Source organism: Desmodus rotundus, chromosome 11, assembly GCF_022682495.2.
Source record: "Desmodus rotundus isolate HL8 chromosome 11, HLdesRot8A.1, whole genome shotgun sequence".
Lineage (NCBI taxonomy): Eukaryota > Metazoa > Chordata > Mammalia > Chiroptera > Phyllostomidae > Desmodus > Desmodus rotundus.
The window spans coordinates 91,623,631-91,639,424 of NC_071397.1; the positions used below are offsets into that span (position 1 = coordinate 91,623,631).

General features: G+C 44.3%; 1 protein-coding gene across 1 annotated transcript in view; it reads left to right on the forward strand.

Annotated features, from left to right (window-relative positions):
• Positions 1–15,794, forward strand: part of PPP1R14C (protein phosphatase 1 regulatory inhibitor subunit 14C) — a 71,974-nt gene that overhangs the window by 10,008 nt on the left and 46,172 nt on the right. The gene's annotated exons all lie outside the window — the stretch shown is intronic.

Genomic DNA, 15,794 nt, shown 5'->3' on the forward strand with positions numbered 1-15,794 from the left:
TAAAGCACCATCAGCTACTCCTATTCAATCCCCACAAAAGTTCTTTAATGTAAGTAATTATCCCATTTTCTAACCGAGAACCCTGAGGCTCAGAGGGACTTAGTACCTAGCCCAAGTTTAAGTTGCCAGGAAGAAGAGAGAGAAGACTCAGACTGAGAACAGTGACCCTCAGTTTCACCTTTACTGCCTGACCCTTGCTGTGAATTTTAATACGCTTGACCGGGCAAGGCTTTTCTGCTTCATTTACTTGATACGTTTTCAAATATGCTTCATCTTGAATAATTTACAGGATCCCTTTATTTCTTAGAGAAGCCATTTACAGGATTCATCTACTTCTTTAGAAAAATTCAAACCCATTCGTTCTCAAGTATATGTCCCCATGAGCGTGCTATTTCATTGATTGCCAGGTGTGCATGAGCACTTAGTACTAGGGCCCTTAAGCCAGGGGTCTCAAGCTCATTGTTACTGGAGGCCAAATCAGCCTCCCGGTTGTCTTCAAAGGGCCGAATGTAATGTTAGGACTGTATAAATGTAACTACTCCTTAACAGTTAAGCAAGAGCTCAGTGCTGCGGCTGGAATAAGGTGCCGAGCCGGATAAAACAAGGTGGAGGGCTGGATTCGGCCTGCAGGCCTTGTGTTTGCCACCTGTGCCTTTGGCTGTCCCTCTATCCACTTAGCTAGAATTTTGAGGTTAAAAGTTAGAAACTCACTTGAAATAAGCCAGAGGATGCAGACTGGGCTTTTTATTCTACGGGTTTGAAAGTACTAGAAGTAAAGAAATAATGCTTCTTCTAAACAAAATGAGAAAACCCCTTAGCTGCTTGTTCTGCTTCTGTAAAAGGATGTTTTCGTGCTGAGCACTGTGGTCAATCATCTGTTAATATCTTTGTTCTCATACTTTATTTGTCAGTAGCGCGGCTGACCTAGCCGCTTCATTCATTTTTGCAAATATTAAATCAAATCTGTTTCCAGCCAGCTTGGTGAGGTGTTGAGTTTTCAGATTGGCCAAAATGGCTTTTCTGCTTAGTTCTTGTGAGCTAATACGCTACACAACAATTCTCATTAGTCACTGGTTTTTCTTCTGTTTGTCCTGGGGTGTGGAAGCTCTCTGACAAGTCACAAAAAAGTGAGTCATGGGTTTGGTGCTAAAACATGATTATGCTTGCTGTAATGAAAACACCTCACAAATATTACAACTAAAGAAATAACATGTACTCTCCCTGGTAGACAACTGCTTTTCGGACAGCTACAATATTCCATTTCTTCATCAAACCTCAGAAAATTCAGTATTTAGTAATCTCATGCCAGAGCAGTGTTTATGGGTGATGTTTAGATAACGAAAACGTTTGCGTACCTAGGTAAACAGACTACCACCTGAACTAGCCTGAGACTCTAAAAGCATTTAGTGGCCAGCTGCCTCAGACCTCTGGGATATTCCCATGTCGAACTTCTGAGGCGGGTAGTGGCCTGTGTTTAATAAGTAGAGATCTCAAGCTTGAGTTAACTTACAACCCCAAAGAAGCAGAAAATGAGGAACTCGTTTATCAATCATTGACACCTTCCGTAAATTGCCTTGCATAAAGCAATTTAAAACAGTGGAAGGAAGCCAAAGAATGAGACACAGAGACCACATCAAACATTGAGTAAAGTGAAATTCACATTCTCCAGCCAGACATTGTGACTAATAGGACTATGACCCGCCCACCTCCTTGCACAGGGTGCAAGGCTTTAAGCAGGTAGGGTGGGTGGGGCTGCGGACCTGCCTTCCTCTCAGGGAACCCGGCTCCTCTCTTTCCCCACTTGACAAAATCAAAATAAACTGAAAAGTTCCTAGATACGGCTTTGTACTGGTTGTAGGAAGTAGTTTGTCCCATTTCAGAGATCCCTATTGGTTGGGATCAGAGGTTCTTTTTACGTTCTTACGTGTAAGTGCAGGGAATCACCTTATGCGATAGGCCCTCCCTGCTCCTGGGGCAGGTGTGGGCTTGGTCTCCCCAGGAGGATGAGGATCTCTGCTCTGAGTGGTTATGAGTCACATTCCTGGGTTTCCTTTAATTCCCCTTTGAAACGAGATAGCCCTTCCAGGCATGTTTTGAGCATTAATAATATTAAGGATCATAACAATCATCCCAAGAAAAGCCCAGGATATTTATGAAAGCACTATTAGCAACATCTGTGATCTTTTTGCCACAATTAATTCTGCCTAATTAACACATATATTCAAATTTAAGTTACATTCTTTGACCAAAAAGAGAACAGAGGCTTTTGGAGTTTGTTAATGTGTGTTTTTATTTTTTGGTGGGGTTTAGGGCTTGATTGAAAATTTTGGTCACACATTAGGTTTTGTGACTATAAAATAATCTGGTCAGTATCTCAGATCAAAAGATCTTGGGTTGATTTAAGACAATCACCTTTTTAAATCAACAGATTTATGACATTTGAGTTAAGTGATAACAGGTAACAATCTGTTCTGTAAGATACCTTTTTTAACTGCCTAAAAAAAGGCTGCAAGGATACATAATAAATATTAATATTAGTGTCATTATGGGCAACTTTATGTTTTGTACAATGGCCATGTATTCCTTTTATAAGAGAAGGAATAATCTGAAGTTATTTTTAAAAAGAGGTGGGTGTGGGTTTGCCCCTCGGTTGTTGCCAGTAAGAAGGGCTCCCCTGCCCTGGCCGGTGTGGCTCCAGTTGGTTGGAGCATGGTTTCATAACGGAAGGGTTTTGGGTTTGATTTCTTGTCAGGGCACATACCAAGGTTGTGGGTTGGATCCCCAGTCCGGGCACATAGAGAGGCAACCCAGTCAATGTTTCTCTCTCTCCCTCCTACTTTCTCACTTAAAAAGAAAGCGGAGATAAAACGTCTTTGGGTGAGGACAGAAAGAAAGAAGGGCTACCCTACTCTTTAACGACATGAGCGCTCCCGTCACCGGGTTTAACTGTGTTCCAAGTGCCTTTCACAGTGCTTTGCCTTCTCCTCTTTTTGAGGCAGCCAGGGTCTTTAAAGTTTTTTCATTGTAAACCAGGAAAAGGTGGCCAATAATTTTGTTCCTATTCAGTTCTTTACATTTTCAGAATGAGCACGGATAACACTTTGGAAATTAGGATGTCCTTGTCTTTTGGGGTTAAAGGACCATCTCTGGTGAGGATGGTGGCACCACCCGTAGGACAGAGGAGAATTAGACAGAAGAAGGCATCACACTTTACCTTCTCTCAGGAGCCCGGGCCCTGCATCTGCTCAGGGGCCCTCCTCTTCTGTATCCCCAGCCTTTCCTCCACATCAAGTCATCCAGCGGCACCCTAAGATCCGTGCATTTCACGATATGTAAATTACACCTCAATAAAGTAGTAGGGCACACGCACGAAGCTCTCCTTCCTTTTCCTCACTTCAGCCAGATTTGACAGATAGCTTGTCTACACGCTTTGTCCCCATTTTGTGCCCTTCTGCTCCCCTGTCAGCCCACTGCTGTGTCGCTAGTCTCCCCTGTCTATTGAGAGGCTTGTGTGCTCCGTGTGGTTAAGTCCCAGGTGCCCATCCTAGTTGTCATCTCCATGCTCTCAGAGTGTTTGACTGTCCTGCTTTGGAGAGCCACTGTGTCCGCTATCCATCCCTCAGCCATCCCAACCTCTGTCCACCCTCCCATCAGCCACTGTGCTGTCCATCTCTTCCTCCCTCCAATATCCACCTGCTGGTCCCTCCATCCCACCTTTTGAGAGGCCCATTTTAAAAACATAAATAAACATACATTTTCCATGGTTAGAGTTACAGAAAAATTTTGAAGATTGTTCCCATACACTTTCCAACCATTTTTACCGATTAGCAATGCCTTAAATTAGGATGGTACATTCGTTACAATGAATGGGACATTATTGATATATTATTATTCACTAAAATCCACATTTTATTTAGATTCCTTAGTTTTTCCCCGGTGTCCTTCCTCCGTTCCATCCAGGACACCATATTACATCTAGTTGTCCTGTTTTCACACTCTCCTTGTTTTTGATGACCTCGATACTTGTGTGGAGTACAGGTTAGGTATTTTGTAGAATATCTGTAACATAGGATTTTTCTTACATTCTTCTCATGTTTAGACTGGGGTTGTGGGATTTTAGAAGGAAAACCATAGAGGTAAACAGCCATGCTCACCACATCCTGTCAAGGGGTGTTGCTGTGAACGCAAGATTTATCACCGCTGATGTTGACCTTGACTACCTGGCTGATGTAGTGTCTGTCAGGTTTCTCTGCTGTAAAGTTACTCCTTCCCTCTCTTCCCATACTGTCCTCTTTGGAAGGAAGTCCCTACACGCAGCCCGTAGCTAAGGAATGGGAGTTATGCTCCACCTCCTGGCGTTTCTATATAATTTTTTTGGAATTCTTCTGCATGGGAGATTTGTCTCTTCTCCCCCATTTGTGTATTTAGTCAAGGATTTATTTGTGTCAGTATGGACCCATGGATATTTATTAGGTGCTCGAGTTATCATTCAATGCTTCTGTATTTATTTTGTTGCTCAAATTGTTCCAGGGTTGGCCATCGGAAGCTGTTTCAGTCGACTCCTTTGTCTGTTTGACATACTCCCGTAATTGTGTGTGGGTGTAATACTTCCTTACTTTCTGGCACGTCAAGATGTCCCAGGTTTATCTTTTATATTTCTTGCAGCAGACCTAGAATCGGCCATTTCTCTAAGGAACCCTCTGCTATCAGGCTATTTTATTGGAGACTTGTAAGGCAACCGATTGTTGTTTCTCTCTCATATCGATGTTCCTCTCCCTCCCTGTCTCTAAAAATAAGTAAAATCTTAAAAAAACAAAAAAACAAAAAGACCGCTTTTCCCTGTAGTATAACATACAAAGTGCACAGATCCTAAGTGTACAGGTTGATGAATTTTCTCAACTTGAGCCCACCATGTAACCACTGTCCAGAGTAAGAAATAGAACGTTGCCAGCACCACCAGAGTCCCTGCTGCGCCCTCTTTCCATCGTTGGCCTCCCATCCCACTCCTTTGTAACCTGACAGACTTGGCCTTCTTGTGTTTTATAGAATTGTTAGGTCTGTTTCCTTTCTCCACCATTAAGTGTGTGAGATATGCCCATGTTATTGCATGCCGTTGAGGTTTGTTCATGTTAATAGCCATACAATACTCTATGTGTGAATGAATACACTGCAATTATTTCTCATCCATTCTGCTTTCGATGGGCATTTGAGAGGTTTCCAGTTTGCGGTTACTCTGAATTGAGCTGCTGTGAACATTATTACACATGTCTTTTGGTGAACAAATGTCTGCATTTCTGTTGAGTTGTACACATAGTGGTGAAATTACTGGTTTATAGGGTACGTTCGGCTTTCCTTAATATTCCCAGATGATTTTCCTAAGTAATTGTACTGACTTGCATTCCTACTGCAGTAAGGAAAGCCCAGTGGTTTTGCATCCTTACCAATACTTGGTATTTTATCTTTTCCATTTCACCATCTGTTAGGGATGTAGTGGTATTGCATTGTGGTTGTAATTTGCATTTAGTGAAGACTAATGAAGTCCAGCCCCTTTTTATATGTTTATTGGCCTTTTGGGTATGCCCTCTGTGATGTGCCTGTTCAACTCTTTTCCCATTTGAGGGAAAAGAAAAACCCAAAACCCTTTAGATTGAGTTATCTGCCTTGTTCATACTGATTTTTATTTTTATTTTTTAATGTGTATATGCTATTACAGTTGTCCCAATTTTCTCCCTTTGCCCCCCTCACCCAGTGACCCCCGCTCCCATAGTCAATCCCCACACCGTCGTCCATGTCCATGGGTCCTTCATATATGTTCTTTGACTAATCCCTTCCCCTTCTTTCAATCAGTCCCCGCCTCCCCCTGCCCTCTTACAGCTGTCAGTCTGTTACCGATTTTTATATATCCTGGATATCAATTTTTATACATACATCCTAGATATCAGTCTGTTGTCAGAAACGTGTATTTCCTCCTACTTTGTTAGTTGCCTTTTTTACTTTTCTAATCTTTAATGTTTTTTGCTGAACAGATGTTCTTAATCTTGTCCAGTTTATCAGTTTTTTTCTTTATAGTTAGTGTAATTTGCATCCTGTTTAAGAAATTTTTGTCTGCTCAAAGGTCATGCTCTCCTATGTTGTCTTTAGGATGCTTCATTGTTTTATCATTCATATTTAGACCCGCAGTCTGTCTAAAATGGATTTTGGTATATGGTATAATGTAGGCAAGAAGATTTTTTTTTTAATTTTTAAAAAGATTCTATTTATTGATTTTTAGAGAGAGGGGAAGGGAGGGAGGGAGAGAAACACCAATGAGTGGTTGCCTCTCCCATGCCCCTTACTGGGGACTGGCCTGCAACCTAGGCATGGGCCCTAACTGGGAATCAAACCAGTGATCTTTTGGTTCACAGGCTGGTACTCAATCCACCGAGCCACACCAGCCAGGTCAAGAAGAGTCTGTCCCACCAGGATATTCAGTTGACCCGGCATCATTCATTGAAAAGATTGTACTCCCCCCACTGCGCTGTAGTCACAAACCAGGGGACCTTGTGTATGTGGGTCTAGTATAGCTTCTGGTGAGTGTGTTTTAGTGTTGGGTGGGACCTTCCTGTCTTTTTCACTTTGCTCCACCTCCATTTCCTGGCACAATGGCCCATGTACCATAAGTGGTGAGTAAATATTAGCTAGCAGATGGCCTGGTCTGAACTTGCCTTTAGGCACGAGTACTTAAAATTCCTAGGCTCAGGCTCAAAGATACTGAGGTGCCATTTCAGAGAAGACTGGACTGGTTATATTTTTTCAACAGGCCCAGCTATGGTTTTGGATACGTTCTGCTGGCCGAATGCCTAAAGAAGGCCAGTCACCTTCAGAATACCCCGTCACTAGTAGTGCGTCTATTTAGCCATCCAGCCCCATACATATTTGTTATGGGCCTACTCTGTGCCAGGCATAAAATGTGGCTATGAAATAATGGGATTCTTTTCCTAGTTTCTATTTTTTAATATTAGAACATCTGTGTTTCTTTACAAGTCAAACAGTGCAGTAGAGTGATTTTTAGAATTTTCTTCTACTTCTGGTATAGCTTTGTTGCTCTAAGTGTAGTTATTTTAAAAACTTTTTTTTATGTGCCAGTCTGGGTAAACAGGCAGCAGGCCTAAGAATGAGAGCTTCTATGTTGTTATCAGCACATTTCAAAACAAAACCCTGCAAAAGAAGGGAGGTTTTTATTTTTGCACCTTATTTTATCTGGTGAATTCGACGATCTGTTTAATCCTTTTCTTGTTTTCAGAACTTAGTGACAGCCCAAACACCACATTCAGAGAAAGAGACGTGTATTTTCCAGAGGTTGGTGGTGTGCTCAGGAGGGGCTGGTGTCCATCCTGTCAGAGGGAGTGCAGCTGGGCCAGGTGCTGGACGCTGCAGTTGGTCCTGGCACCTATCTGTCAGGGAGCGGTCTGTCAGGGGACCTGTCCATGGATGACTTCTCCCTGGTGGCCATCTTGCCCGCTACACTGGACCTCTCTCAGGGATGAGGAAGAGGAGTGACAGTGAGGGTAGACTCCCCAAGCTGGGGCCAGCCCCCAGCATTCGCAGCTAGAATATGGGGCTGCCTCTGTCAGCTTCCTTGTCACTGCTGCCTGTTTCTGGTGGTCGCCAGGCCCAGCTGCAGAGAGCGCTGTGTGGACTCTGGGAGAGGCAGCCGTGGTGCCGGCCATGGAGCTCGGCCCCTGCCTCAGGACAAGGAAGGAGCCTGACAACAGAACAGGGTGCCCGTGTGGCTGACTCTCATGGACACAACAGCACTTTCTTATTATTTAACACAGGCTCTGTTTGCATTATTTGTTAGTTTGCCTCAATGGAATGTTTTCCGTATTGAGTGAAACCCCATCTATCCGGAGGTCACCAACCTCAACCATTTGGAACGCAGTGAAGCACCTAAAAGAAAGTGGGGTGGGTGCCTTTGAGAACATAAGGGCCCATCCTGGAGTTTTCGTTCTTTATCACAGAGAGCCATAGGCTTCTTCTTTTTGGTCTTTGTACTTCACATGCAAGTTAAAAAAATTTTTTTTTCAATTACAGTTGACATACAATATTAGTTTCAGGTGTACAACATAGTTTGTTGACTCTTTCACGACAATTCTCATGAACTTGGTTTTCTCATTTCTTAGTTCTCTCTGATTTAGTAGCAACAAACTGGTTTGCTAGATATGAGTAGTAGGAGAACCTCTAGAAGTGACAGCTGACAGCCTGACGGTAAGGGGCTGACAGAGAATCTATAAGAAGCTCAGAAGACTGGAGCCATTTTCTATAAGACAGAAAGAGCTCTGGGCGTGTCATCAGCCTGGAGGGTGATGCAGAACGCTGGGATGTCTACTCACCAGGCTGACCTGAGTCACTGACAGAATATTGAATTCTGTCGATAGCCTCTGCCTCAGAAGGCAGGCACATGAGTGATACATTTAAAAGATTTTCAGAAGTAGAATTTAAATGTTGGTTACCCGACATAATTTCTCATACAGAAGCCATTGTTTTCCTCAGGATACTAAAGAACTAAAATAATTCTCCCTCTCTCTCTGTCTTTCCTTCTCTTTTCCTCTCTCTCCCCTCTTACTCTGTGGCCCCTTTGGTTTCTTCCGTTTCTCTAATATCTCTAATAAACGTCTGGCCGTGGATGGTCTCACACAGCGAGTGCGTGGTTGAAGAAGGGTTTGGGCAGAGGCCATCTGACTACAGACCTTGGGTTCTTACGCACCCCGGTCTCTCATCTCAAGTTCAAGATGGCCCCGTGAGCTTTGCTCATCCTGTCCCTGCATTTTCCCAAAATCCTCCTCTCAGCGAGGATCCTCTGCAGTCTCTGAAGCCAAGCTTGGATCCCATCCTCATGGTGTTTGTCATTTCAGGCCAAAGTCCACCTGCTCACCCAGCACTTCTTACTGTGTATCGATCAGTTAAAAGGAAGTGCTGTAGCTCCACCCAGCTGGCGCTTCTCCGCCGCCCGAGGTTTCTTATGTGTGTGCATCTCCCAAATTCAACTGGAAGCTCCTAGAGGGCAGGAACTTTGGTTTATAATACACTGTGTCATTCAAAAAGTCCAGAAGATAGTCTCTGTTGAACAAATGTGTTTTAAATAAGTGTGATTTCTTGGAATATAATTTGATAAATACTGAAGAGAGTGTTTCCTTTTGGTCTCATTCTATCAGAAACAGCCCCAAAGGCCTGATTGTGGCTTATGGTGCTGCTCTGGCATTTAATCCCTGTTGACTATAATAAGACCATAACCAACCGTAAGAATAGTAACTCACACAGTGCTTACTGTGTGCGGGGCTCTATTCTAAGGCCTTCCCGCAGTCACTCTTGATCCTCTTAACAAACCTACGATATGGCTGCTATCACTGAGTCCCATTAACAGGGTGAGACTCAGGCACAGACAGGTTCAGTCACTCACTGAGAGCCACAGAGGGGCTGGTGGAGCAGGAAGGAGTGTCCTCATGGGCCAGGTCTCTTGGATCTGCTCCTGCGGGGTCTTTGCCAGCAGAGGTCACAGATGGTCACAGACCTCACCTCCTCTTCTTGTGAAATCAGAGTGGTCATGTACTTGGGATACAGAACATTGATATGAGGAGTTAATTTTGGGAAAAGTGAGTTTGTTAATGCTGTGAGCCTTTATAGTTATTTAACTGCTTGTTCTTCAGGATGCTTAGTAACGTCCTTTGTAGAGTATTACTTTGACAGCAAACAGCACAGATTAAGGCAGCTCTGGAGCACGGCGCTTGTGAGGGTGACTTTGACCTCCAGGTCATGGCTCTGGTGTGTCCTGGATGCCCCAGGATGGAGAAGACGCCCAGAACTCTCTCCTCGTGTGTTTTTCCCCTTTTCAGTGTTTAACTAACCATTTTGTGCCATCTAACCAACCACAGGTTGGTCAGGCAACCACAGCACTTGGCATTTGGGTCTGCTACAGTTAATGCCCGTGTTTTTCTCGGCCTGGTTAAAAGAAAACCTGACGCCATGCCCCTGGTCCGTTCTGAGAAGTGCTCTCTGAACCACAAATGCAACACACCTATGGGGTTTTCAACCACTACTTGGTTTGCTGCTCTTAATCGCAACACTGGGTCCTGGAGTTTCTGAAGGTCTCTTTCTGGTGATAAGATCTCTCCACCCGCACACCAAAGTCACAAGTTGGTCCACTAAAGAATTCAAAACTCCACTGGGACATTGACAACAGTGCCTTTTTATTTTCTTTTTTGCATTCTTGTGAGTTTATCCTTTGATCGATTACCTGTTTTGGGGGGTGAAGGGGTTCTCGTGATCGGAGTGCGCAGGGGAAGCCTGTGGGCACTACCAGGTGATGGCGTGTGGGGCTGAGGGTAGATCCCATGTGGGGCTTACGGCCTGCCCTGCCAGGCCCAGAGGCCATCCCCTCTCTCCAGGGGCGCCATGGCCTCCTTGGGTTATTAAGGCAGCAGTTGCTCCTGAGAGTCAAGCTTGCCCATGGTACGGTTTGTGTCGGGCTCATTTGGCAACTGCCTCTTGTCTCGTTTTCTGCTTCAAGGCATCTTCCTGTTTAAACTGAATTTTCCCCTTTTGCATGTCTTAGCACCAAGGGGACCAGAGAGAAGCAACTTTCTGTTTCTGTCTCTGCTGCCTTATTTAACATTCTAAGTATGGTTAGGCTCAATATACGCGAGAACTTCCTTAGTTCATTGGAAGGAATTGTTCTTTGTCTAATTCACATCTGCTTCTTTCTCCTGATGTTTTCAGGGATTAGATTGCTGTGTCAGGGTCAGAGAGTTGTTATGATCATCTTCTACTAGTTCACACTCTTAACACCTCTTTCAGGCCACAGAAGTGAGTTTTTTCTTTTACTCTTGTTATTGGGGGCAAGGCCCATATAAGGATGGGAGCCTGTCATTGCTACAGGGGTATGGGTTTGGCAGAGGCCTTGAAGCAGTGGCTGAGTCAGGAGAATCCTATTCACTGTGCAGGGGACTGTGGGAGAGACAGTGGGCTTACTCTGAGTGATGAGGCCACTCAGGGAAGCAGGAAGTGTGCCATTTCTAGGGACAGCCAATTTTTTAAAGCAGGCCCAACTGGGCAAGTGATGTGGCCTTACCCTGTGTATTGGCTTCCTGTGTCCCTGTTTCCATGTCCTACGTGCTGCCTTCCCTCGACCAGAAATTTTAGTATCTATGTTTCCCAGCTTGCAAGCCTGACCCTGCTTCCCAACAGATGGTGTGCTGGGTGGTTTGAAAAGCTGCATCACCCCCTGAATAGGATTAAGCCAGTCTTAACACTCAGCACAAAGAGGGCAGGCCTTTGCCTACCCTGTGTGGGTTGGAAAGGGCAGGACACGCATGAGCACTAAGAGGGACAGCTTCTCTTCCCCTTGTTGTTTCTGGGAAGGGATCTGCAGAGAAGAGAGAGAAAATGAACTGATAGTTTGAGCCCATTTATGGGTCTCACTGAATGGTGCTTTTGGGCCAGATTTATATTGGGAATGTAACATTCTTGGTAGATAAGAAGTGAAACTTCTTGCCCCTGTGCTTGAGGACTGGACCCTGTCTGTTGACAGCAAAGAGGGTCAACCAGGGTCAAGTGTGGGGTGCCCAAGGGGCTGTAAAGCTAGCTTTCGTGAAGATTCAGTGGTCTCACAGGTAGCCATGACTTCCCTTCTCCTTTCTAGCCTGCTCGGTTGTCTTTTTCTCCCAGTACAGGGGGGGCAGAGGGTGGGTGGGGGAGAGCTAGTGTAACTGGGCCAATGGGACTTGTGTCAGAACCCCAGGGGCCAGTTCTGCCCAGTGACTCTCCCAGCCAGTAGCTGGGGGCAGCCTTTATCCCCGGGCGAGGAGGATGGGCTTCCCTATGCTGTCTGTGCCTTTCCTCTTTGCTGTACTGTTAGCCCGGGTTGTGGTATAAATATTGGCTAGTTACTCATCAATGTAATGTTTTATCTCACTCGTGAGTAGTCTGAGTGCCATGACCGTGACATCCTAGCAGGCTTTGTTTGGGTGTCTCCTGGCTTTTGGGGCGGCCCCACACCCCGACCTGCACACGCCATGGTGCTTTGTGCAGAGGCTTTGTGCCCTCCCATTCTACCTGCATCCTGGGATCAGGGGCTGGCACCACACTGGAAAGGTTTATGGTGACCTGTCTCTGGCCCACCTGGGAGCTGTGGTGGGAGGTCTGGACTAATGGTCCAGCTGGTTTGTCTAATAATCCAGCCCATGTGAGAGGCTGGAGGCAACGCCCAAGTGTGGGCAGAGGAGCATGTTGGGGGGCCCCAGGGATGATGGAAGCCCTATGTGGCTTGACAGAGGGGCGAGACCAGCTCGAGAATCTCGGGAGACTCCAGGCTACAATCGGAGGGGGAAGAGGTTACAGAATAATATTTGTCATTCTGCTAATGTGCACGACCAGCCCTTGAAGTTGACTTCTTTAATTTAAGTAAACCCAGCACAATGAATTTGTAGACCTTACCAGAAGTATCTCAACCAAAGAGATGACTAACCTAAACATAGTAACAGATACATTATCTTGATTCCTCTTTCCTCTTTTTTCTTTTTTTTTTTTTTAATCGTTAAAGATAAATTACTGCCTGGCTTTCAAAATTATCCCGGTGATACAAAGTATCAGAAATACTAAAGAGGGTCTTTTTGCTATTGGTGACTGTGTTACTATGAGTGGAAGTGATAATAACCTAAGATGAAGAGATAGCCACAGAGCTTTGGATTGTCTCGGATATCCTGACTCGGCTTAAAGAAATATGGAGGCAGCTAGGCGTGCTCTCTGATAGGCAGATTTTCAATCTCACGGGCGACTGATTTCTTCATCCACAAAGAAGGGGAGAAAATGAGATCCGTAGCTCTGGTGTGACTGACTCAAAATGGGCCTGCTGCAGGCAAAGCCAGCTCTTCAGGGAAAGCCAGCCCGCTAGACTCATCAGCCTTCTAGATGCTGTCTGTTACTATGAGCACAGAACTATTCCAAGCTCTGTTCAACGTCCTGAAATACCCTCCAAGTCACTTTCTCCTGCGTGGAAGGGAGGCCTGTGGTGTCCGCCTGTCCTGAGACCAGAGCCAGTGTGGGGAGGTGTGCTGGGAGACCCAGCAAGGGACAAGTGAGGGGAATGGACCTCCCCAGTGGGGAGGGTCTCAGTAAGTGTCTAGACTTGGGCACCTGGACACACAGGCCTGTCATTCACATGGAAACAAATTCTGCTGATTTGCTCTTTATTAAACTCTGAATCCCCAAATATGTGTCTTATGTTAAATCTCTCACATTGGCTCATGGACTATTAAAGATAATTGATAACCTTCATGATGAGGCTTTTATAGATGCGAGAAGAAACAACCTTATCATTATTTTTTTAGAATGGTTGTGATGTAAGAATAGCATTCACGCACAGAACGAGTGAGAAAGACAAGAGTTTGAGTCCCAACTCTGTTGCATGCTAACAGGGTGGCCCTGGGGAAATTACTCAGCCTTTCTGTTCTTTGGATCCTGCCAAATGTTATCCATACAATTGGGGTAACAAAAGGGATGTGAGAATTAACTGAGGTGATCCATGAAATAAAGTGTTTAACAAAGAGTCTTGTAGAAAGTAAACAGTAAATCCTAGCTCTTATTCTGTTTGAGACGGAATAGTAGAAGCTGATACAAATCTTGGCTTCTCCTCCATGGCAAGTAACTGAAACCCCTCTCTGAGGCCCAGCTTCTTCATCTGTAAAACGGGGATATTTGTTCCACCTCCATGAAAGCGTGGTCACGACAGCGACACATTGTAGGATTTGGGGGAAATGCTTTAGTGAAACATAAGCATTGGAGTTTGGGTTTCATCCAGCATTGCACGAGGACCGCTGTACATGTAGAGAAAGCTCACGAGATCCTCAGTGTGCCGTTGGGTGTTTTATCTGATGTAAATGGGGTCAGAGGCACACACGCTTCTCAGAAGAGCTATTTTAAGCATGTGTCCTGAAGACCTCCCTGTAGTGACTAGGGGAAGCAGTCTGCATCAGCCGCCTGAGAACTTGTAATACGGAGATAAGAGTAACATCAGAATGACTCCGGAGATGGGATTGTTGCCAACCCCGGTGGCTGGGGGTAGGAGTGAGGGAAAAGTGGAAATTGCAGGTTCGATTTAGGAAGCCGGGAATATGCAGGTGTTGTGGTTTTCCTGCTGAGTGACGACTCAGTGCGAATGTGCCTTATCACTAGAAAAGTCCAGACTCTCCACTTTCCACTCAGAGTGCGTCTGAAGCAGTGACAGTCACCGCTCACCATGTTTTGTTGTGTGTAATGCGCACCCATGTTTTGGGCACAAGCTTTCAGGAAAAAAAATCTTTCATCTTAATTTTTTAGTTCAATTTTTTGTTTATTTATATTTAGAAACAAACCCGATTATCTTATTCTGGGTATGGTTTTGCATACAGATATCGTTATTTCTTTCTAGAGTTATAATTTTAATACAGAAGATAAATAAAAGAATTAAAAGCATTTGTATAGATACAGAATTAGTACTACCCATGTATAATGCGTATCCATATTTTCCCCTCAAAAATTTGGGCAAAAACGTGTGTGTTATACATGGCAAAATACGAGTAGGTTGAGTTGGGTGAGAGGAACTCTAGCTTCTCTCTTAGGAACTAAGGGTTGGATTTAAATTTAGCAGTAAGTGGTATCTGCTTTTAAAAAGTGAACTCAAGTAGACCTGTCTCGAGAAGTACCATTTTTATCCCCTTCACTTTTGTCGACTTATCAGTAAGTGGCTGGCTGCTTCCGGGGAGGCTGCCACTTGAGAGATTCTTGAAAAGATGGCCCAGCCTGGTGTGGCAACAGGCTCCTCTGTGGAAGGGAGTGGTTGAGGGTTGCATTCCAGGAAGGGGCACTGCACCTTTCTCTTCCTTTCTGCTTTAGGATTCAGATTGTCCCAAGAGGGGACATTTTGACAGTAGGGTACACATTTAAAAAATCTTGTCTTGAATATTTAACCGTTAATAGCATTGTCTTTTCTGTTACCCCAGCTTTTCTCTGTTATGCTATTTCCTGTTTTTCCAGGTATCTCACTTCTCAGATTAAAAAATGGTCTCTTGCATATCTCTACATATAGCTTATATTTTAATCAGGAAAACTGTCCCATGTGAGTCTGGCATTCTTGTTTCTAAGTCTAATAAGATGCTTTGTCTTTCTGCCTAATTGCAGCGTGTGGGAGAGCTCAACCACCATGGTTTGGGTAGAGTCTCTGTGAGCATCTTCCTGGAAAAAAGCACACTTCGTGTGTATCTTTGTTAAGATCTTTCAGTAATGAGACTTGATGTATTCTTGATTTGGGGCTACGACAGGTTTTCTTTTTCACTGCTTCTCTAATTTGAGACTTGAAATAAAATTCTTTTGTGCAGTAAATGGTTTGCTGTATGTTTATCCTTTTTGTCTCCTTCTATAGCAATTGCTAGATGAAGTGGGAAATTAGATGCAAGGCTAGAATAAGCATTAGTATTTTTGGAAATGCTGAGTTTAACATGGGCTATATAGCTAACTAGCTTGGATGTAAACAATATTTAAGAAAAGCAAAACTTAATCTTGTCATTTGACTAAATTCAGCCTCTTTGTCTGTAATAGGAACCTGATGATCACTTATAATTCCAATAGTCAGTGGCAATAATCAGCTCAGTGTATCAATCAAGATAGGCTAGGTTATGCTACAGTTGAGAGTGACCCAAAATTTCAGTGGCTTATAACAATAAAATTGTATTTCTCAGTCATATGTATCCAGAGTTGGCTTACATGGGTGTTCCTCTCCTCAT